The sequence below is a fragment of the Xenopus laevis genome, chromosome 7L (genome assembly GCF_017654675.1).
Source record: "Xenopus laevis strain J_2021 chromosome 7L, Xenopus_laevis_v10.1, whole genome shotgun sequence".
Classification (NCBI taxonomy): Eukaryota; Metazoa; Chordata; class Amphibia; order Anura; family Pipidae; genus Xenopus; species Xenopus laevis.
In genome coordinates, this window is record NC_054383.1 from 133,640,346 (window position 1) to 133,665,810 (window position 25,465).

The window sequence follows — 25,465 nt, forward strand, 5'->3', positions numbered from 1 at the left end:
TGACTTAATTCAAGGGGATGGCTGCCAGAGGGAAAAGGGAATGGAGAAAAATGGAACAGCTAAAACAAAGAAAAGTTATGAGAACAGAAAAGAAAAAAACAGACAAGCATAACATATGGAATCAATTCCATGTACAGTATACCACCAAGAATTCATAGTAGGATGGCAAATCATAAATTCATAGTAGAGGCAAATACATGTATAATACCCCCCAGAATTCCTATTATAAAGGCACAGCGGCACACAAATACCCACTGAACATTTATTTTATGTACAACAGCCTCAGCACATGTATAAAACTAAATAAACGTGAAATTTTCAGAGGTAATGGCAGACAACAAGGAAAGAGTTAAGGCTGGAATTCTCACCAGTCTTCTCCTTCCTTGGGGGGGGGGGGGGAAGAGATTGTGAAACGTAGATATGCCATAGATTTGTGCAGAGGGTGAAAATTCTTCCAGCACCTCATCCACAGGCCCCGTGTGTGGGTGGGAAGTTGAAATAATTGAACGAGTTATATGAGATGCGGCTCTTTAGCTGTTCGTCCTGCCGCCTATTTACTCTCAGAAGCTCCACACACCGGGCTCCTAAAACACCCCATTCCATGGAAAATCCACAAACACTGACCTGACTGAAGACTCTGAATATTACATATTATATACTGATGTCTGAGACTGCTCTCTTTGGGGCAAATTCACTAAGCCGCGAAGCGCCGAACGCTAGCGTTAATTCGCTAGCGTTTGGCATTTTCGCTACTGCGCAAATTCACTAACGAACGCTGGCGTAGTTTCGCTAGTGTTACTTCGCAACCTTACGCCAGGTGAATTTTCGCTAGCGACGAAACTACGCAAATTCACTAACTTGCGCAGTGTACTGAACGCTACCTTTTACGCTAGACTTCCTTCGCCACCTCAGACCTGGCGAAGCGCAATAGAGTAGATAGGGATTGTTTAAAAAAATTTCAATTTTTTTTCTAAGTCCCAAAAAAACGCTGGCGTGTTTTCTACATGATGGGTGATAGGCTGAAAAAGATCGAAAATTTTTTGGGGCTCCCCTTCCTCCCCCCTACATTTCCTGACTCATGGCAACTTACCTAGACAGTGTGCACATGAGTAGGGCAAAATAAAATTTTTATTTGCTGATTTGAAGGTTTTCTAGGCATTTGTAGTGCTGATACGTGTTCCTCCATTGAAATTTGAATTTCGCGCCGTATGCAAATTAGCCTTCGCTAGCGTAACTTCGCTTTATATAGCGAATCAACGCTAGTGCAACTTCGCAACCTTACGCTACCCCTGTGCGCAACTTAGTGAATTTGCGGAGCCCTGGCGAAACTACGCCTGGCGAAGTGCGGCGAAGTTGCGCCTGGCGCAACTTCGCATCTTAGTGAATTTGCCCCTTTGTCTCTCAGTTCTGACACCACATATGGCATCTGCCTAAGAGATATATATACCCGTCTTTGCCTTTCATCCACTGAGCGATATCGAGGGGAAGCTCTCTACAATACGCACTTAAACACATGCAACTCCCCCTCCCAACCCAAACAGCACAGCCAAGCCCCGTTATTTATACATATTCACCTGACAGCTTCAGTGCCCTGGACAGCACCGTAGCCATGGTGCACGAAGAATCTGCCCATGCACCGCGCAATGACTACTGGGGGATGTAGTTTTAGGAGGAATTTAAATATCGCGGGGCGGATAAGCGTCACACTCTGGAAGCCGTGCAGGCTGCAGAGGTCCCGATTGCCAGCACCTTCACCAGAACTCGTCCCCCTCTGGTTGCGCGTACTACTGAGGAAGCAGGACCCGCCGGGCCCCCTGTACTCCCGGGCCCCCGCGACTGCGGGGTCTGCTTCCTCAGTAGTTACGCCACTGGGGTTAAAGCAGTAAGGGGTCCCTACCCACCTAGAGAAACATGTTGCTCACGAGCTACTGGTTGGGGATCACTGTTCTAGAGAATTCACAACCAGCAGTAGTGGGTAATGCTCAGTGCAGGGGCAATGGACAGTATATTTCAGACTACCAGGCCAAGCATAGAGCCTAGCGGTGGTGTGGTCGGGCCCAGGGGTGGTTTGGGGGCCCCTAAGGCAGCAGGTCTGGTGGGCCCTGGGCAACCTAGTCCGCCACTGACAGTCACTGTATTAAATATGGGTCTAAATCTCCAGTGGTCTCAAGTACTGATGAAATGGGCTTTGTGAATTGCTACCCACTCTCTCTACTACTATTTTATATTCGCAAATCTGTTCCAGGATCTTGTGGGGTTTAATGTATCAGTGCTGCTCTGTGTTCGGCACATTAAGGGGCCGATTCATGAAGCTCGAGTGAAGGATTCGAAGTAAAAAAACTTCGAATTTCGAAGTGTTTTTTGGGCTACTTCGACCATCGACTACGACTACGACTACGAATCGAACGATTCGAACTAAAAATCGTTCGACTATTCGACCATTCGATAGTCGAAGTACTGTCTCTTTAAAAAAAACTTCAACCCCCTAGTTCGGCAGATAAAAGCTACCGAAGTCAATGTTAGCCTATGGGGAAGGTCCCCATAGGCTTGCCTAAGTTTTTTTGATCGAAGGATATTCCTTCGATCGTTGTATTAAAATCCTTCGAATCGTTCGATTCGAAGGATATAATCGTTCGATCGAAGGAATAATCCTTCGATCGTTCGATCGCAGCATTTACGCTAAATCCTTCGACTTCGAAGTCGAAGGATTTTAGTTCCTAGTCGAATATCGAGGGTTAATTAACCCTCGATATTCGACCCTTAATACATCTGCCCCTTACTGTATGTCTTAAATCCAATGCGCTGAATTAAATTGAACTGAAACAAGTGTTGGAATGTGAACAACCCTGTTAACCTTTTTTTGCTGTTTTGGTGTATAAAAGAAATGGCTTCCGGCTGCCTGTGCTGTAAAAAAGTCCCTTTAATAGTTTATTAGGGTTACAGAAATCCTATCAAAGAACACTGGCCTATAAATCTCTAATAGACTTTTATTTGATTTTTATGAACCTTTTTATTACATAGTGCCGACACATTTACATAGAGCTTTACTGAGTTTGTTTATCATTCGCTCTCTCTCTGCCAACATTCCGCCAACATTCAGAAATTGATTTCTAATCACTTAGGGGCAGATTTATCAAGGGTCGAATTTGAAAAACCTCGAAATTCAAATTCAAAAAGACCAACCGAAATTTATAAAAAAAAAATTCTGCAGGTGCAGAATAGTCCTTCGAGAACAGTCATTCCAGTTCATCCGAATTTGAATCGTCCGAATCAAAGTTTTTCCAAAAAAAAACCCTTTGATTTTTTAGAGTCCAACAATTGACTCCAAATAGGTTCTAGGAGGTCCCGCATAGGCTAAAACAGCAATTCAGCAGGTTTTAGATGGAGAATAGTCGGAATTTTTAAAGAGACAGTACATAATAAATTTCGATATTCGAATATTCAAATTTTTTTCAAATTCAAAATGAATTTGGACTATTCCACAAAAATAGCTTGAAATTCAAATTGTTTTCATTCAAAAATTCACCTCGACCTTTGATAAATCTGCCCGAGTACACAAAAATTAGCTCGAAATTCTAATTTACACTTCGAACTTTGATAAATCTGCCCCTTAATATAGCTTCTAATTACTGCCGCAAAGCACAGACCAATTGCATTGAGGGATAAATATAAAGATGTTCAGACACACAAGAGACGCTTGCAGATAATCCAGTATTATAGAAACTTCTCTAATATCTCCCCAGTCACATGAAATAGAGATATTATCTTACGTGTAGGTGGTTCTGTAATTAGTAATGGCTATGGTGCAGTCATACCAGATGAAACAATGCAATTGTTTTGGGGCTGAATTTATGATTTATTCCTCTATTTCAGAAAAAAGACCAAAAAACACAAATGTGAATATACTCGACAATATTCTTTGGAACATCGAATAATCTGTTTATTAAAGGGGTGGTTGTTGGCAGAGAGAGAGCAAATGATGAACAAACTCAATAAAGCTCTGTGTAAATGTGTTAAGGATGTTATAGAATGAACAATTCTAAGCAACTTTTCAATTGGTCTTTATTTATTTACTTATTTATTTTTATACTTTTTGGAGTGTTTGCCTTCTTCTTCTGACTCTTTCCAGCTCTCAAATAGGGGGTCACTGACCCCATCTAAAAACAAATGCTCTGTAAGGCTACAAATTTAGGGGGTTATTTATCAAAGGTCAAATTTTAGAGTTTTATATACCTCGAATGAATTCGATTGAACTCAGAACTGGAATGTTTTTTTTATTAAAAAGAAAAACTTAGATTGGAAAAACTCAAATCAGCCAGTTCGGGGTTAACAACCCAAAAAAAAAAACAAATAAATCAAGTTTGCGGCTGGAGAAAAACTCAAATCACTCGTATTAATATTTTTGGGCAAAACCCTCTAAAAAAAACTAAAAAAAATCATTAGTCCTACATGACCTCAACAGGTTTTAGGTAGTGAATTTTCAGATTCAAGCTATTTCCAGGGACGGGGTATGATAGTTTTTGTGAATATTTGACCAAAAAAATAAACTCAAAAACTAAAATTTTCATGGAAAACCAACTCGATCCTTGATAAATCTGCCACTTATTGTTATTATGATCTACACACTCCTATTATAGACGTGCTTTGTAAAGCGTCCATTACACTAAAAGCATTAGACAGCTATTTTTCTCGAGATATCTCTTGCCTCGAGAGCGTCTGAAATACAAAACGACATCCTCAATGAAGTTATTATATCATATTCCAGCTAAACTGTAATTATAGTATATCAAGTTTAGTAGAATTCTCTGGGGAGTTTACTTACACTGCTTCAGTGATTCACAGTGGTTTTTCGAGTAATGGCTTCACTTCAGTGAGTGTGACATTTAGTAACCGAGTCTGACATCACTAGTACAACAGGCAGTTGTGTGACAGTCAGTGCTTCCAGGCAATTTCATGCCATGCACTTACAGGATTGTTCATAAGGAGTGGCCACTGGCCCTGTATTTATCTGTCCATGTTTGGCAATGCATGTAACGTGTTCAAGGGTATTATACTTTAAATTAGCACTGTATTTATCAGCCATGTATTCTAGGATATTATACATTGAACTGGCACTGTATTTATCCTGCAGAGTGTTCTGGGGTATTAAATATGGAATTTGCCTTATATTTATCCTGAGATGCGTTCTCTAATATTATACATGAAATTAGCACTGTATTTATACTACTATGTGATCTGGGGTATTATACATGGAATTGTCACTGTATTTATCCTGCTGTGTGTTCTGGGGTATTATACATGGAATTGTCACTGTATTTATCCTGCTGTGTGTTCTGGGGTATTATACATGGAATTGACACTGTATTTATCCTGTCACGTGTTCTGGGGTATTATACATGGAATTGACACTGTATTTATCCTGTCATGTGTTCTGGGGTATTATACATGGAATTGTCACTGTATTTATCCTGTCACGTGTTCTGGGGTATTATACATGGAATTGGCACTGTATTTATCCTGCTGTGTGTTCTGGGTATTATACATGGAATTGACACTGTATTTATCCTGTCACGTGTTCTGGGGTATTATACATGGAATTGACACTGTATTTATCCTGTCATGTGTTCTGGGGTATTATACATGGAATTGTCACTGTATTTATCCTGTCACGTGTTCTGGGGTATTATACATGGAATTGTCACTGTATTTATCCTGTCATGTGTTCTGGGGTATTATACATGGAATTGGCACTGTATTTATCTGCTGTGTATTCTGGGGTATTATACATGGAATTGTCACTGTATTTATCTGCTGTGTGTTCTGGGGTATTATACATGGAATTAGCACTGTATTTATCAGCCATGTGTTCTGGGATATTATACATACAGTAGAACTGGCACTGTATTTATCCTGCTGTGTGTTCTGGGGAATTATACATGGGATTAGCACTGTGTTTATACTACTGTGTGTTCTGGATATTATATATCAGATTAGCACTATATTTATCCTGTGGTGTCTTCAGGGGTATTATACATGGAATTCGCATTGTATTTATCCTACCAGTGTCGGACTGGCCACAGGGATACCAGGAAAACTCCCGGTGGGCCCAGGTGTCAGTGGGCCTCTTGCTTCTAACCATTTAGCCTATTTCATAGTCATTCCCTATTTATTTATGGGAAAAAATGCTTAATAATGGAAGAATATAGTAAGTAGACTAGGAGAATAAAGAGGTTGAGTGAAGAGAGGAGGAATAAGAGTTTGGAAAGTGGGGCCACAATCTAAGGTTTTCTGGTGGGCTCCTGGCATCCCAGTCAAACACTGCATCCTACTGTGTGTTCTGGAGAATTATACATGGAATTGGCACTGTATTTATCCTGCTGTGTGTTCTGGGGTATTATACATGGAATTGGCACTGTATTTATCTGCTGTGTGTTCTGGGGTATTATACATGGAATTGGCACTGTATTTATCCTGCTGTGTGTTCTGGAGAATTATACATGGAATTGGCACTGTATTTATCCTGCTGTGTGTTCTGGGGTATTATACATGGAATTGGCACTGTATTTATCTGCTGTGTGTTCTGGGGTATTATACATGGAATTGGCCCTGTATTTATCTGCTGTGTGTTCTGGGGTATTATACATGGAATTGGCACTGTATTTATCTGCTGTGTGTTCTGGGGTATTATACATGGAATTGGCACTGTATTTATCCTGCTGTGTGTTCTGGGGTATTATACATGGAATTGGCACTGTATTTATCTGCTGTGTGTTCTGGGGAATTATACATGGAATTGGCACTGTATTTATCCTGCTGTGTGTTCTGGGGTATTATACATGGAATTGGTACTGTATTTATCTGCTGTGTGTTCTGGGTATTATACATGGAATTGGCACTGTATTTATCTGCTGTGTGTTCTGGGTATTATACATGGAATTGGCACTGTATTTATCCTGGCGTGTGTTCTGGGTATTATACATGGAATTGGCACTGTATTTATCCTGGCGTGTGTTCTGGGTATTATACATGGAATGGGTGGGTGGGTAAAAGGGAAGATTGACAGTGGAGGGGGATAAGAAAAGAGAGGGATTTAGTTTCCGGGGGGTAATTGTTCCTTAAAGGAACAGTAAAACCAAAAAAGGAAAGTGCCTTAAAGTAAAAAATATAATGTAGTGTTGCCCTGCACTAGTAAAACTGATGTGTTTGCTTCAGAAACTCTACTATAGTTTATATAAACAAACTGCTGTGTAGCCATGGGGGCAGCCATTCAAGCACAGGATACACAGTAGATAACAGATAAGTACTACTATAGTTTATATAAACAAGCTGCTGTGTAGCCATGGGGGAAATTGAAAAAAGTCTATATGGCACAAGTTAAACATTGTGTAACAGATAACACCATTATGTTCTACAGAACTAATCTGCTATCTGCTGTGTAAACGGAGCCTTTTCTCCTTTGAATGGCTGTCCCCATGGCTACACAGCAGCTTGTTTATATAAACTATAGTAGTACTTATCTATTATCTACTGTGTATCCTGTGCTTGAATGGCTGCCCCCATGGCTACACAGCAGCTTGTTTATATAAACTATAGTAGTACTTATCTGTTATCTACTGTGTATCCTGTGCTTGAATGGCTGCCCCCATGGCTACACAGCAGCTTGATTATATAAACCATAGTAGTACTTATCTGTTATCTACTGTGTATCCTGTGTGTTACTTCAAAACACTTTCATTTTTTGATATTACTATTCCTTTAAATGGACAGTTCATTAGTGGGACTCACAGATGAAAAAGGAATAATAATTATAAACTGGGCATAATAAGTGTTTGGTAAAAATTATCCTTGATGCCAATGTTATTAATAAGGAAGAAAGGTAAAAGTATAAAAGGCTGATATGTTTTCCAGCAAAACCCTCAGTTTAATACAGTTAATCTCCCTTTGAACAATGTCCCTGCTATGAGCTCACAGCCAACTGTTTATAATAAGGAAATGAAAGGAAGCGGCTGAATAACAAGTACAAGAACACGGGACGTTACATGAGAACAATCAATAGACACAATACAGAGTATATTTAGTATATGATTTCTATAAACATCGCCATTCTCCTGCAAACACAATCTCGGTCTAACAAACATTATTCAATTTAAATACATGGAATTTTCTTACAGTACTCTCTTGCTCTCCCTCCCGCATAGAGGTCGAATAGCCGGAATAACAAATAACAAGATCCGTTTCAGAGCTAAGAATAAACAATTTGCTCATCACATTTGATTCTTTGTTATCACATTCTTGGACTTTCCCCACAAGGCAGATTCCATTAAAGCTTTGTAATTACGCGATTGCGTTGTTTCTGTGTGTCCTGCTAAGCTTTCTAATTTCATTCTCTGCTAATAAGCAATATTAGGGCTTCAAATGCTGCCAATTTAAACCAATTAATCAATGTAATCAATAAACAGACCCTTAAAATTCTTATAATTACCAACCATAATTCTGTTAAAATTCATATAATTCCATAGAAACGTATTTCTGATTAAATGTAAAAGTAAAAGCCCAATTCATTCGGCAGAGACAATTAAGGGCAGATTTACGTACTAAGCTCGAGTGAAGAATTCTAATGAAAAAAAAAACGAATTTCAAAGTATTTTTCTGGGTACTTCGACCATCGAATGGGTCAAATTCGAAGTAAAAATCGTTTGACTATTCGACCATTCCATAGTCGAAGTACTGTCTCTTTAAAAAATACTTCATACTTCACCACTTTAAACCTACCGAGCTGCAATGTTAGCCTATGGGGTCCTTTAAACGTTTTTTTGATCGAATAAAAATCATTCGATCGATCGATTAAAATCGTTCGAATCGAAGCATTTGCGCTAAAATCCTTCGAATTCGATATTCAAATTGAAGGATTTTACTTCAAGGGTCGAATTCGAGGGTTTATTAACCCTCGAAATTCGACCCTTGATAAATCTGCCCCCTTGATGTTTCAAACACATGTCATATCAAGCAGCAAATTTATATCTGTAGCCCAACAGGGAGCAACGTATTTAAAATGTTTTAAAACACCGCTTAATGTCAATTCCTGATTGTCGAATCCTGGAGGTTCATTTCCAAGAAAAGTTTTTTTTCCCGTCCAACAACCTCTCTACAAAACCACAATATTGGTTGTATTATTAGCGGCACAACGTCCAATAATAGGGTACTGTGTTAATACAAAATATAGTGTCTGTGTCATACATTTTTTTTCTTTTGTGCTGAAAGCTACAAATATACACTCATGTGCAGTGGTAATATATAGTGAATAAAGTACCCCCTCTTGTAAATTATATAGTGAATAAAGTACCCCCTCTTGTAAAATATAAGGATATTATAAGTTACCGAGGAGTTTCATGACCATATAAAAACACGAGGCCGAAGGCCGAGTGTTTTTATACAGGTCATGGAACTCCGAGGTAACTTCTAATATCCTCATATTTTACAACTGGAGGTACTTTATTTATTATAATACACACGTTTCAGTGAGTCATGTGACAGAAATGACATCAGAACTCACCGTTTATAACTGATGACATCAGAACTCACCGTTTATAAGGATATAATTTACAAGATATTCATGGCTTTTGTGTATTATAAGGATATTATAAGTTACCGAGGAGTTTCATGACCATATAAAAGGACAAGGCCGAAGGCTGAGTGTTTTTATACAGGTCATGAAACTCGAGGTAACTTCTAATATCCTCATATTTTACAACTGGGGGTACTTTATTTATTATAATACACAAGTTTTAGTGAGTCATGTGACAGAAATGACATCGGAACTCACTGTTTACAAGGATATCATTTACAGGATATTCATGGCTTTTGTTTAATATATATAATAAATAAAGTACCCCCCATTGTAAAATATAAGGATATTATAAGTTACCGAGGAGTTTCATGACCATATAAAAGTACGAGGCCGAAGGCTGAGTGTTTTTATACAGGTCATGAAACTCGAGGTAACTTCTAATATCCTCATATTTTACAACTGGGGGTACTTTATTTATTATAATACACAAGTTTTAGTGAGTCATGTGACAGAAATGACATCGGAACTCACTGTTTACAAGGATATCATTTACAGGATATTCATGGCTTTTGTTTAATATATATAATAAATAAAGTACCCCCCATTGTAAAATATAAGGATATTATAAGTTACCGAGGAGTTTCATGACCATATAAAAGTACGAGGCCGAAGGCTGAGTGTTTTTATACAGGTCATGAAACTCGAGGTAACTTCTAATATCCTCATATTTTACAACTGGGGGTACTTTATTTATTATAATACACAAGTTTCAGTGAGTCATGTGACAGAAATTACATCAGAACTCACTGTTTATAACTGATGACATCAGAACTCACCGTTTATAACTGATGACATCAGAACTCACTTTTTATATGGATATCATTTACAGGATATTCATGGCTTTTTTTAATATATGTAGTGAATAAAGTACACCCCATTGTAAAATATAAGGATATTATAAGTTACCGAGGAGTTTCATGACCACACAAGGCCGAAGGCTGTTTGTTTTTATACAGGTCATGAAACTCCGAGGTAACATCTAATAGCCTCATATTTTGCATCTGGGGGTACTTTATTTATTATAAATACCCAAGTTTTAGTGAGTCAGGTGACTGAAATGACATCAGAACTCATTGTTTATAACTGATGACATCAGAACTCACTTTTTACAAGGATATTATTTAAAGGATATTCATGGCTTTTGTGTAATATATTTAATAAATAAAGTACCCCCATTGCAAAATATAAGGATATTATAAATTACCGAGGAGTTTCGTGACCATATAAAAGTACGAGGCCGGAGGCCGAGTGGTTTTATACAGGTCATGGAACTCCGAGGTAACTTCTAATATCCTCATATTTTGCAACTGGGGGTACTTTATTATAATACACAAATTTCAGTGAGTCATGTGACAGAAATGACATCACTACTCACCGTTTATAACTGATGACATCAGAACTCACCGTTTATAACTGATGACATCAGAACTCACCGTTTATAAGGATATCATTTACAGGATATTCATGGCTTTTGTGTATTATATTGACCAGGGCAGTGTCAAGGCCTCTAGCTGTTGAAGCTACCCATTCCCACTTACCAATTCCTTGGCACTTACCTCTTTTATTTATACTCCCCAAGAATTACACTCACACAGTCCAGGATGGATGTAACAAGGCCACAGCTTATTAACAAAAGGTTACATAGTTAAATAACAACAACAATACCAAGCCAGGAATGCTTGCCTACTCCACTGGAGTGAACGGGCCTCCCCTGCCATGCCGGCCTCCCCAGCTGCTGAGGTGGGCAAGTGAAAGCATAAGGAGGCCTGACTCCGAACTCCTACCTCCCGGGACCATGACCCAAGGAAATAACCGTACAATAAACACCAGGGTACTGGCCCCTTCCCCTATGACAAGCATTCCCCCGCCAAGCCACCATGCTGTGACATAACTGGAACCCGCCTCAGAAAAATCCAAATCTACGAAAACCCACAAAGCACTTACCCTCTCGCAAAATCGAACGATTCGAACAATTTTAAGCGATCGATCAAATGATTTTTATTCATCAGTACTTCGACAGTACTTCGATTATCGAATGGTCGAATAGTCGAACGTTTTTTACTTTGAATCGTTCGATTCTATCGAATTTGACCAATTCGATGGTCGAAGTACCCAAAAAAACACTTTGAAATTTGAATATTTTTGCATTCGAATTATTCACTCGAGCTTAGTAAATCTGCCCCCTTTGGGTCCGGGCAGCTTCAATATAATCTACAGTTTTGTCTTTTCCCTATGGGACCAAACTGTAAATTATATAGTGAATAAAGTACCCCCTCTTGTAAAATATAAGGATATTATAAGTTACCGAGGAGTTTCATGACCATATAAAAACACGAGGCTGAAGGCTGAGTGTATTTATACCGGTCATGGAACTCCGAGGTAACTTCTAATATCCTCATATTTTACAACTGGGGGTACTTTATTTATTATAATACACAAGTTTCAGTGAGTCATGTGACAGAAATGACATCAGAACTCACCGTTTATAACTGATGACATCAGAACTCACCGTTTATAAGGATATAATTTACAGGATATTCATGGCTTTTGTGTATTATATCCTTATTACATCAGAACGCGCCGTTTATTTGGGTCAGCACTTCCACCGCTGCTCAGCAATTCCGTCTCCCTGCAGCTCTCCCTCCCATCTGACTGCCAAGATTAAATGTTACTTACGCAGCACAGAACGCTCCTCCATTCAAATTAACCAAAACTCATTGCCCAGGGGAGCGGCACTGTCAGCTGGTGATGTCTAAGGGCTCTTACACATGAGCGTTCTGACCTGCGCTCCCCTGCGTTCTGTTTTTTGGCGTTCAGCCGCAGGGGAGCGCAGGAATAGACGCAAGTCATTATTTGAAATGGGGCTGTACTCACTCAGGAGCATGTAGGCGCCGAACGCAGGTTCAGACGCAACATGCTGCATTTTTCCTGCGTTCGGCGCCTACACGCGCCTGAGTGAGTACAGCCCCATTTCAAATAATGACTTGCGTCTATTCCTGCGCTCCTCTGTGGCTGAACGCCAAAAAACAGAACGCAGGGGAGCGCAGGTCAGAACGCTCATGTGTAAGAGCCCTAAGGAGGCGCTAATTCCCCTCCCCCTCTTGTTAGGAGCAGCGCTGCTAAAGAGAATCTAATTCCAATCTCACCTGTTAATTATCTGGATACTACAGGTACGGGACCTGTTATCTGGAATACTCAGGATCCGGGGTTTTCCAGATAATGGATCTTTCCATAATTTGGATCTTCATCCCTTAAATCTACTAGAAAATCATATAAACATTAAATAAAGCCAATAGGCTGGTTTTGCTTCCAATAAGGATTAATTATATCTTAGTTGGGATCAAGTACAAGCGCCTGTTTTATTATTACACAGAAAAAGGAAATTATTTTTAAAAATTTTAATGATTTGGTTATAATGGAGTCTATAGGAGACGGCCTTTCTGCAATTCGGAATCTGTGATCCAGATATCAGGAAGTTACTTTGCTTCATATTTTCTTTCATTACAAAACAAATAAACAGTTTTTGGGTGCAGACTAGTTATGGGCGAATAAATTGCGAATAGTTGTGAATTTCAACGTTTCACCGCCAGGGAATAAATTCGGAAAAATTCGGCGAAAATTCCGCCGCAACAAAAAAAAAATTCAGAATTATTCGGACACCCATTGACTTTAATGCATTTGGACAAAATAGTCGCAGGTATAAAAATTGACGATTGCTTCAAAATTGTCACGCCTCAGAATTATTTTTACACCCATTGACTTTAAGGGCTCTTACAGACGAGCGTTTTTCCCTGCGCTCCCCTGCGTTCCGTTTTTCTGCGTTCAGCCGCAGGGGAGCGCAGGGATAGAGGCATTACATTTTTTCCAATGGGGCTGTACTCACACAGGCGCGTGTAGGCGTTGAACGCAGGTTGAGACGCAACATGCTGCATTTTTCCTGCGTTCGCCGCCTACATGCACCTGTGTGAGTACAGCCCGATTGGAAAAAATGTAATGCGTCTATTCCTGCGCTCCCCTGTGGCTGAACGCAGAAAAACGGAACGCAGGGGAGCGCAGGGAAAAACGCTCGTCTGTAAGAGCCCTTATTCGTTTCGCAAATTTTTTGTTGTTTTGCTAATTTTGCGGTACATTCGCGAATTTTCTGGCTAAGACGTTTCGGTAGTCATCCGGCCGGCTTTCTCAATTCAGGATGACTTGTACAACGCTCGTTCTAGAGTTATATACCTTGGAATTTTACTCCAATCAGCATCATTGTTTAATATAAGCAGAATAATCAATTAATTGATTTGATTTATTACTATAGATACACTATGACCTGGATGAGAATGAGAGCTCTATATCTTACCCTGAGAAGTGACAGAACTCCCAGCATACTGTATAAGGAAGGGTTAATGGCAGAAGTGTCAGTGTTTATGGGAGGAGGAGGAGGAAGAGGCCGGGGCGTGGGACGTGGGCAACATGGAGGATTAAGGAAAAGTGAGTGCGAGGGTTAACAAGGCAGGAGGATCGCCCCCCTCCAGCATAAACAACCTGCTCAGCTAAATGTAAGCATTTTATATACCCCCCCAGTGACTTTATATCGACTGATTCACAACAAACAGAGAAGTGAAAGTAAAAGCAATAGCTGTTTATACGCAGCTCGATAATCAGAAAATCATCATCATTTATTTATATAGCGCTGTCAAGATACGCAGTGCTTGTATTTAATCATGTATTTAATTGTCGCCCCAGGGGCCTTCCTTATATACCGCCTGTCCCTCCATCCACCGGCCTTGGGGGCAATGTAGGAGTCAGAACTGACGGTGCCCATGGCCTGTAGCTTTACCCACCCCGAGCAATAATAATATTTTCATAGAAACTGCAAATCTTCTGCTTAATGAATAGAATAAATACCCAACCTTCCTAAATCTTCTGTCTGCGCTGTAATATTGCCTTTATATAGCGCCTAATGAAACTTTGGCTCTCCCACACCCTCTGCAAATTAGTAGAACGATACCTGGTGCACAAGGGTAGAGGATCGGCCGCCTCACAAACAGTCTTAGCAGAAAGAATCCAAAAGCACACAGGGTCAATGCAAGCAAGCGGCCTTCTGTGTTTATTGGGAAATGCAACGTTTCCCGGTCACGCCCCTTGGAATTTCGCAATAAACACGCAAGGCAGCTTGCCTGTTTTTGGATTCTTTCTGCTTTATATAGCGCCGACATATGCTGCAGTGCAGTACAGAAATTATACCTCATTCTGAGCCCAATGGAGCTTACAATCTAGAATCCACATCACATTCCAACACTATAGGGCCAATTTAATCCACAGCCAATAACCTGATAAACACAATTGCTATTTACCTACCGTCACAGCCTGGAAAAAGTGCCGCTCCTGCTTCCTACAAAGCTCGGATGGTTATAAAATCAGGATAATCCTTACGGGAGGGGCGGCATAAATTGGGGCAAATTCACTAAGATGCGAAGTTGCGCCAGGCGCAACTTCGCCGCACTTCGCCAGGCGTAGTTTCGCCAGCGCTTCGCAAATTCACTAAAATCCGAAGTTGCGCACAGGGGTAGCGTAAGGTTGCGGAGTTGCGCTAGCGTTGTTTCGCTATATAAAGCGAAGTTGCGCTAGCGAAGGCTAATTTGCATACGGCGCGAAATTCAAATTTCAATGGAGGAACACGTATCTGCACTACAAATGCCTAGAAAACCTTCAAATCTGCAAATTATACTTTTATTTTGCCCTACACATGTGCCCACTGTCTAGGTAAGTTGCCATGAGTCAGGAAATGTAGGGGGGAGGAAGGGGAGCCCCAAAAAATTTTCGATCTTTTTCAGCCTATCAGTCATCATGTAGAAAACACGCCAGCGTTTTTTGGGACTTAGAAAAAATTTTGACTTTTTTTTAAACAATCCCTATCTACTCTATTGCGCTTCGCCAGGTCTGAGGTGGCGAAGGAAGTCTAGCGTAAAAGGTAGCGTTCAGTACACTGCGCAAGTTAGTGAATTTGCGTAGTTTCGTCGCTAGCGAAGATTCGCCTGGCGTAAGGTTGCGAAGTAACACTAGCGAAACTACGCCAGCGTTCGTTAGTGAATTTGCGCAGTAGCGAAAATGCCAAACGCTAGCGAATTAACGCTAGCGTTCGGCGCTTCGCGCCTTAGTGAATTTGCCCCAAAGACATTATGGGATGAGGCAAACATTATTATTTATGCTGAGAACATGTGAGAGCCACAGTACTGCCCTGTAGCTGGGTAAAGGCACAGGCTTATAAATATCTTCCATCCTTTTTGTGATGGAGTCCGTTTACTAAAGTGCGCTAAATTTGACTATAACTCTCCGCATGTTATTGCTGCGAATGTTTTTCTGACAAAATATTCGCAGCGACTAGGTTTACTAAACAGCGATGCGCTCAGAAGTCATTGCAATCATTTCGTTAATGAAACAGCTTAGGTTAGCGGGAATTTTAGCGAATTTTCTGGCAACAAATTAAGTTTGCGAATATTTATGCTGTAAAATAGTCTTGTTTTAGGGCGGTTATTATGCCAATTTTTGCTGTGACATTTATGGCCAGAAATGCATCTTCTCATAAACTTTATTGACTGATGATTATACCATCCAACAACATTACAGAGTAACACCAATCAAACGTGCGCATCATATAAACCGATACTTCATCCATCCAGTCACAAACCCTTCTGCCAATAGAATCATATGAACGAGAAATCATACCAGTCAATCTCTTTGCATCATATAAATGCACAAGTTTAATGTAGCCAATCACAATGAAACCGAACCCCCTGCCAATTGGATGATAAAGTTACAGAAATCAAATATATAAAAAATATGTACAGCCGCTGCCATTAAAGGACAAGGAAAGTCTAAAATAGAATAATGCTAGAAATGCTGTATTTTGTATACTAAACATAAACATGAACTTACTGCACCACAAGCCTAATCAAACAAATGATTTATGCTTTCAAAGTTGGCCACAGGGGGCTGTCATCTTGTAAATTTGTTAAACATCTTTGCAAGACCAAGACTGTGCACATGCTCAGTGTGGTCTGAGCTGCTTAGGGATCGTCATAAATTATCAAAACAGGGAAACAAACAAAGCTGCTTGAGTTCTGCATGACTGGGAAGTAAGGTGGGGCTCCCCCTGCTGTTCATAAGTATGATTGTTTCCCTGCTCAGCAGTTAGGGACCGTCTGACAATTCCTATCCACAGCAGTAAATGAAGGGAGAATTTCACTACATACAGTCAGGTTTCTTATAAAAACGGTACACATTTTTTAATTAAAGTGTATTGGAGATAGATTTCTTTTTCATTAAAGAAAGTAAAAATGGGATTTTATTTTTTTGCCTTTACATGCCCTTTAATACGCCTGAGCTGAAATTGCTGCTGTTGCCGCAAATAGAAGCAGAAGCCAAAACATCCTTCAGCCGTGGCTACATTGGTAAAAAGAGTATTATGGGATATTTCCTGTTCCCTTTGCGAATTTTCTGATAGAAAAAATAATTTACCGCCACTATCTAGATGGCGGTAAAATTTTGCAAATATTCTGGCGTTAATTTTGTCTTACACACATTTCGCTGTTTAGTGAACAGGCGTTAATGTGTACGTAGCGTTATTTTCAGTGAATGCGATAACTGGCGAACACATATTCTTGCGCCAGAAAATTCGCTGGAAATTTGACAATATGTCTAGCCCCATGTCAGATTTCAAAATTGAATATAAAAAAATCTGTTTGCTCTTTTGAGAAATGGATTTTAGTGCAGAATTCTACGGGAGCAGCACTATTAACTGGTTCATTTTCAAAAAAATGTTTTTTCCCCATGAAAGCATCCCTTTAAGGTATGAAGATCCAAATTACATAAAGATCCATTATCCAGAAAACCCCAGGTCCCCAACATTCTGGATTAAAGGTCCCATTCCTGTACCAATATTTATGCACTTTCAAAAATGTATTAAAACAGAGGAATGTTGAAAACCTCCCTATAAATGTGTAGGGACCCTGTGGTAGAGTGGCCAAGAAAACCTGGAAAAAGTTCACTATAGCCTTTAGCTTCTCCCCAGGGATCAAGATATGCTCCAGGAATGGAGTTGATAAATAGAATCGGTTCTCTGTTTACAGACTTTAGTAGCCAGGTACTCCATTCTGCAGATCCAGTGTGGCCACTGGAGTTCACATTCCACACATTCCACATGAAGGCTCCTGTGGAAATGATATTTAGGGGCAGATTTATCAAGTGTTGAATTTCAAATTCATGTTTTTTTTTTTTTTTTAAAACTCCCATAAATTCAAAATTCAACCAATTGAAATGTATAAATTAAATCACATTTTTTTCAACTCTAATGAATTTAAACGACCCGGAAACTGGAATCGAATTTGATTCGAATTAGAAAAACTCGATTCGAGTTTTTTCTCTGAAAAAAACATGAATGTCTGGAAGGCTGCAAACATCACCAAATTGATCTCTGGCGAATAGTCGAATTTGAATTTTGAGTATGGTAAACCTCGAAAATCAAATTCAAACTTTTTAAAAAAACACGAATTGAATGGTATACTGTCTCCATCTGGCTCTACTGTCCCCATTTGGCTCTACTGTCTCCATCTTGCCCTACTGTCTCCATCTTGCCCTTCTGTCACCATCTTGCCCTACTGTCTCCATTTTTCTCTACTGTCTCCATCTTGCCCTACTGTCTCCATCTGTCCTACTGTCTCCATCTTGTCCCACCATCTCCATCTTGTTCCATCTTCTCTATTTTGCCCTACTATCTCCATCTTGAGCTACTGTCTCCATCTTGCCCCACTGTCTCCATCTTGCCCCTTTGTCTCCATCTTGTCCTTCTGTCACCATCTTGTCCCACGATCTCCATCTTTTCCCACCATCTCTATTTTGCCCTACTATCTCCATCTTGAGCTACAATCTTGCCCTATTGTCTCCATCTTGCCCTACTGTCTCCATCTTGCCCTACTGTCTCCATAATGTCCTACTGTCTTCATCTTGCCCTTCTGTCTTCATCTTGTTCCACTGTCTCCTTCTTGTCCCACTGTCTTTATCTTGCCCTAATGTCTCCATCTTGTCCTACTGTCTCCATCTTGCCCTTATCTTTCCACGCAAATCCAAGTTGTGTATTTTAATCCTGTGTTGCCTTTTGTTCATGTTAATAAATGATTATCAGGTTCAACCCCTCCAAATGAACCCCAGAGCACATATATATATATACATATATATATATATATATATATATATATATATATATATATATATATATATATATATATACACACACCTATACCTATCTTGCCCTTTTGTCACCATCTTGTTCCACTGTGTCCTTCTTGTCCTTATCTTTCCACGCAAATCCAAGTTGTTGTGACAATTAAATAATTAGACCGAAACTAAGAGGGAAGTGCAGACACGTGTATAAACCTGGCTACCATGTATATGTCTTGTAACTGAAACTAATTCCTGAACATGTTGTTTTTTTATTGCTTAGAAAAATGGCAAGATGATGTTACTGCTTCGAGGCACTAATATCATATTCAAAACCACACAGATTTGTTAATAATACACATAACATTATTTACTTATTTATTATTATACACCCTTAGGGCTAATGCAGTTATCATAAACAATCTTCTTGATGCTATGAGTCTGGGACAGGTATTTGCTTGGCTAGAGTTGCACAGGGGTAAAACCTGTAATGAGGTTAAAAAGCCAAGTGCAAACTGATGAAGTTAAATGGAGTGTATTATGTTGTGAAACAACTGGGATAATCATGTCAGAATGGTGTTGAGAGCTTCAGGCCTCACTTTATTTTACTGCTTTAATTGGTCCCATTGCCTTCAGTGGGTTACGATGGTGGTGTAAAATAATGTTGTTATATTCAGATTTAGTCAGGCTTAAATAAATGATGATCCTTTACAAATACACAAAGTATTTGCTTGCTTACGATGATGTGTCCAATTGCAGTGGATTGTGTTCATTCATATGGATTCTTTTCTCCATTTGTTTAGTTGTAAAATACTCATCTTCATAGCCATGTACCCCTGTGTATTGCTGAAATGAAATAAGATCTATGAGCTTCACTGATTCCTGTCTTGCCTTTTGTTTCTTTGTATATTGGTAATAATTTCATTAAATGGATTCTGCCATGATTTTTATGATGTAGTTTTTATTTCTAAATTACACTGTCTACACTGCAAATAATTTACTCTACAATATAAAATTTCATTCCTGAACCAGCAAGTGTATTTAGTTGTAATATTGGTGTGTAGGTGCATCTCAGGTCATTTTGCCTGGTCATGTGATTTCAGAAAGAGCCAGCACTTTAGGATGGAACTGCTTTCTGGCCGGCTGTTGTTTCTCCTACTCAATGTAACTGAATGTGTCTCAGTGGGACCTGGATTTTACTATTGAGTGTTGTTCTTAGATCTACCAGGCAGCTGTTATCTTGTGTTAGGGAGCTGTTATCTGGTTACCTTCCCATTGTTCTGTTGTTAGGCTGCTGGGGGGAAAGGGGAGGAGGGTGATATCACTACAACTTGCAGTACAGCAGTAAAGAGTGACTGAAGTTTATCAGAGTCACATGACTGGAGGCAGCTGAGAAACGGACAATATGTCTAGCCCCATGTCACATTTCAAAATTAAATATGAAAAAATATGTTTGCTCTTTTGAGAAATGGATTTCAGTGCAGAATTCTGCAGAACTATTAACTGATGTATTTTGAAAACACATCAGTGGCCACAACCACTGGCTGCTATCTGAGTGATTTGATACCACACAGAGCATGTTCTTCCAGAGACAGCATCTGAGTGGACCTCCTAAAACCCACCAGATAAACTGAAATCCTGCACCCACTATCAGGTCAATCAGATGTAGACAGTGCTAGATCTCACAGGCACAACATTATATAAGCCTAAGGAGCTAATAAGTAGTGATGCGAATTGTATTAGGCTGGGGCGACCTGGAGATACTCTAGTATTCTGGTGGGCCTCTAGAGGCCTGCTTCCAGATTAGGTCTTGATTTATTCTTTACTGTCAGTGTTCATGAGTGTAACCATGGGTCTACTTTAATGTAGCCTGAGTGAACTGCTAAAACCTGCCAGAGAAGCTGAAAGCCTACAGGCACATTCAGATGTAGACAACGCTAGATGCCATGGACCCACCTGGAGTATTCGAGGTGTGTCCATGGCATCTAGTATTCGAGTGGGCCTCTCTGCATGCCTGCTTCTGGATTAGGTCATGACTTATTCTTGACTGTCAATGTTCAGGAGTGTAGCCTTGGGCCTACTTGAATGGTGCCTGTGTGAACCTTCTAAAACCCACCAGAGAAACTGGAAATCTTGCAGGCACAATCAGATGTAGACAGTGATAGATGCCATGGGCCCATCTGGAGATCCTCTAGTCTGTTGGGACCTCTACAGGCCTGCTTCTGTGTTAGGTCATGACTTATTCTTGAGTGTCAGGAGAGTCACCTTGGGCCTACTGTAATGTTACACTAGAGCAGTGATTTGGTTTATTTCCAAAGCTCAAGGAAACTTTTGTGTCTTGAGGACATAAAACTGGAAGAGGGACACCAATAACAAGAATACATGGTTTTCAAGTATGTGACTCTTTCAAACCGATTGTTTACAGTGGTTTAAAACACAGATTTGTTAAAAGTACAATATTTAATATTTCATTTAATATTTAATGACTCCTTGGAATGACACCAATAAAGCAGCGCTATACAAGACAACGGTGGATACATCGCACAAACAGACTTCATGTATTGGCCTATATAAAATGTAAAGAGGGCCCTGCTCAATAGAGATTACAATCTAAACAAGTTGCAGTACTTGGTACATAGGAACAGTTAAGCCCCAGAGGAGATGTCATGGCCTGGGTCAAGGCACCTGATATTCACTTGCGGGATGGGCAAATGTGACCTGTTTCACACCACCAAAAATATTAGCCGATAGTGAATATTCGCTGAAATGCATTAAAGTCTATTGGCAACAAATTTATTTTGACGCAGCATTTTTTTTTTTGTAAGCGCAACATTTTTTTCTCCCATTGAAGTCTATGGGCATCATTCCCGCAGCGAAAAAATTCGCTCATCCCTAAAAACAATTATTGGTAATTGGCTTGTGCTGCCTCTGGTGTAAGACAGGACAGACTTGTTAGAGACATGTAATTGGATGCATTTTAAACGTTCCGCACTAACCACAGCAGAGGCAGGAACACAGCTTCCAGCACAGAACCATGAAAGACTTTCTAATTATTAAATCACTGCAATTAATCTCTTTAACATTTACATGCGCTGTATAGACTAGGGAATATTATTGAGAAAGGGTTAATTAACAACCGCTACACATGATACTCAAGATGAGTGTGTATTTTCAGGCATCGGAACAAACAAAAGAAATTGGAGTGAGTGTAAGATGTACACAGTGGCCCCAGCAATATTTACACAGTGGCCCCAGGAATATTTACACAGTGGCCCCAGCAATATTTACACAGTGGCCCCAGCAATATTTACATAGTGGCCCAAGGAATATTTACACAGTGGCCCCAGCAATATTTACACAGTGGCCCCAGGAATATTTACACAGTGGCCCCAGCAATATTTACATAGTGGCCCCAGCAATATTTACATAGTGGCCCCAGCAATATTTACATAGTGGCCCCAGCAATACTTACAAAGTGGCCCCAGCAATATTTACACAGTGGCCCCAGCAATATTTACATAGTGGCCCCAGCAATATTTACACAGTGGCCCCAGCAATATTTACATAGTGGCCCCAGGAATATTTACACAGTGGCCCCAGCAATATTTACACAGTGGCCCCAGCAATATTTACATAGTGGCCCCAGCAATATTTACATAGTGGCCCCAGCAATATTTACATAGTGGCCCCAGCAATATTTACATAGTGGCCCCAGCAATATTTACATAGTGGCCCCAGCAATATTTACACAGTGGCCCCAGGAATATTTACACAGTGGCCCCAGGAATATTTACACAGTGGCCCCAGCAATATTTACACAGTGGCCCCAGGAATATTTACACAGTGGCCCCAGCAATATTTACATAGAGGCCCCAGCAATATTTACATAGTGGCCCCAGCAATATTTACACAGTGGCCCCAGCAATATTTACATAGTGGCCCCAGCAATATTTACATAGTGGCCCCAGCAATATTTACATAGTGGCCCCAGCAATATATGTAACTGTGAGTCCAGTAATTTATCAGACAAGAGACCCTACCACTTTACAATTGTCTCCAGGTTGTTCTGGGAATGCGAGGGCCGCTAGCTACATATTGGTAGAACTTTGGGAGCAGTTGTAGATCTAGAGATGTTATTAAAAAGCTTTTCAATTGCTGTTATCTTCACACCCCACCACAGGGGGAAAATGTCCTATCGTTTGGGAAACACCGGCATAATTTCTGCATCCTGTCTTAATTTAATTACTTACCCTTTACTTTTTCTACTTTTGAGGGATGTGAGAGAGTTATCTTTCCCTACTGTGTGAAGTGTAACCTATGTCTGGTTGTGAGAGGTTTCTAGGGATGTGTTACTATTTCTCCAGGAAGGAGATAGGGGACCTCAACATGGAAATTCCTGGACTCTAAGGGGCGAATTTACTAAAGGGCGAAGTGACTAACGCGGGCGAAAATTCTTCATTTCTGTACTTTGTAGATTTACTAACGGTCGCTGGTGGAACTTCCCTAGCAAAGGAGATAGACTCTAGCGATACTTCACACTCTAACGCCAGGCAACTTCAGGAGTATAATATAGACCTGCTCAGCTAATCAGAGTAGTTGTGTAGAGACTTCAGTGGGTAGGGACAAGGGGTAGTGCACTAGGTACTATAAGATCCTGGCATGCTGGGGGCATCAATGCAAAAAAAACCCCCTGTGATTGATAATCTGCCATCAATATCCAGTGTCCTTACTGAAGTTATTTGGATTTTCAATAAGTCTGCCCCTGTGTATGAATTACACGAATATGTGTGTGAGAACTGAGAGTTATAGTTCACTGTTGTGCAAGGGAATGGCTTAAAGAGACAGCGCTGTGTGTGCAGCAGAATTGTGCTACTAAAGAGCAGCTGAAACAGGTCCCCCATGTCCAAACTCCTCCATATCTATCCCTGCTGCTCGTCACCCTGTAAAGAGTGTTCTGGCTCTAAACTGGCAATTTACGAAATAATAAAATCCCATTGTTTACAGACAAAAAAATAATAATAATAATAATATACTGACCAGTTTCTCGTGCAGCACCCGGCTCTGATCTTTGCACACAGGGCTCCTATGGGTGGGGCACAAGCTCCCGGTTGCAGCTGAGAATATTCTTCTTCCTGTATAATAACATTCATTTGACTGCTTTCCAGCAGGCAGTTTGTATGAGTCACCCCCCCCCTCATTCCTAAAATGGCACGTGACAGATTTCAAGGGAGTTGTAGTTGAACCAAGGGTGATTTATTGTCCAAACGTGGCTGATATTTAACATGGATTTGAGTTGAGTCCAACAGACACATGTGTAGAAATGAATAGATATTTCCAGTATTTACATGATCTATGTCCAATGCCTCACCTTCCTGCTATTGTTGAACTGCAGCTCTCGACATCTTGGGAGTTGTTGTCCAATCGGAGGAGCACAGGTTGCACATCCCAGATAAATCCTTTCAGATAGGGACCCCAATCTTCTTTATTGTCCAGCCCAAACTGCTCTTCTGAATCACACGCTACAAACTTGTCATCGTCTCGTTCGGGTTCATTCTTATTCACATTTTATTTTTTATAAAAAGTCTCTCTGGACTCATCTTTCACTGAATATTCTGCTAACCAGAGGGAAGAATTCCAATTTCATGAGTGGGCTGATCAAGGTTGTGCTCTGTTTATCAGCGGGCTACTGCTTCATTGTTTCAGGAGTCAGAACCTGAAGTGCAGAGATAATGAACAGCCAGATACACAATAGAAATCACATTTACAAATTACTTTAAAACAGTTGAACATGTGTAATGACTGTATGTTGTAAGTGTAGAATCTTGACCCACACACACAGAAGGCTTTGGTTATCGCTTTTATTCAACAGCCTGCAAAACTGCCTAGCTGGCTCCACATGGAAAGTGTCATAACCATAGAATCCTAGAATACTCTCGGATTCTCCCTGCACTGCTGTAGAGGATGCCCTCTAGTGTCAGCAGTGCTGCATAGCAATAAACATATAAACATGTCCTTAGAAGGGCTGTTACTAAACACTACAGTACGGTTACTTACAGCTTCTTTCATTTAGGCCAGAAAACATTTTTTGGGAACATGGAGGTACAGAATCATTTTCCCATTTCTGTAAGAGCGCTATTCCTTACCCTGACATGTGACTGGACTACAACTCCCAGCATACTGGATGAAAGGGTTAAAGCGGTGGTTCACCTGTAATTTAGCTTTAAGTATGTTATAGAATGGCCAATTCTAAGCAACTTTCCAATTAATCTTTATTTGTTTTCTTTCTTATAGTTTTTGAATTATTTTCCTTCTTCTTCTGACTCTTTCCAGCTTTCAAATGGGGGTCACTGACCCCATCTAAAAAACAAATGCTCTGTAAGGCTACAAATGTATTGTTATTGTTACTTTTTATTACTCATCTTTCTATTCAGGCCTCTCCTATTCATATTCCAGTCTCTTATTCAAATCAGTTTGTGGTTGCTAGGGTGATTTAGACCCTATTAACCAGATGGCTGAAACTACAAACTGGAGAGCTGCTGAATAAAAAGATAAATAAGTCAAAAACCACAAATAATAAAACATGAAAACCAATTGCAAATTGTCTCAGAATATCACTCTCTACATCATACTTAA

At 40.1% G+C, this 25,465-nt stretch overlaps 1 protein-coding gene across 4 annotated transcripts in view; it reads right to left on the reverse strand.

Moving 5' to 3' along the window:
- The window catches only part of LOC108696899, a 40,215-nt gene extending 15,229 nt beyond the window's left edge, over positions 1–24,986 (reverse strand). For 3 of the 4 annotated variants that reach the window (XM_018226606.2, XM_018226607.2, XM_018226605.2), the window contains exon 1: positions 14,625–15,058. The gene's annotated coding sequence lies outside the window, so the exon portion shown is untranslated. Of the gene's footprint in view, positions 1–14,624; positions 15,059–23,869 lie in introns of those variants that run through there. The other variant, XM_018226604.2, reaches the window with a different exon arrangement.
- Positions 24,987–25,465: the final 479 nt, after the last annotated feature.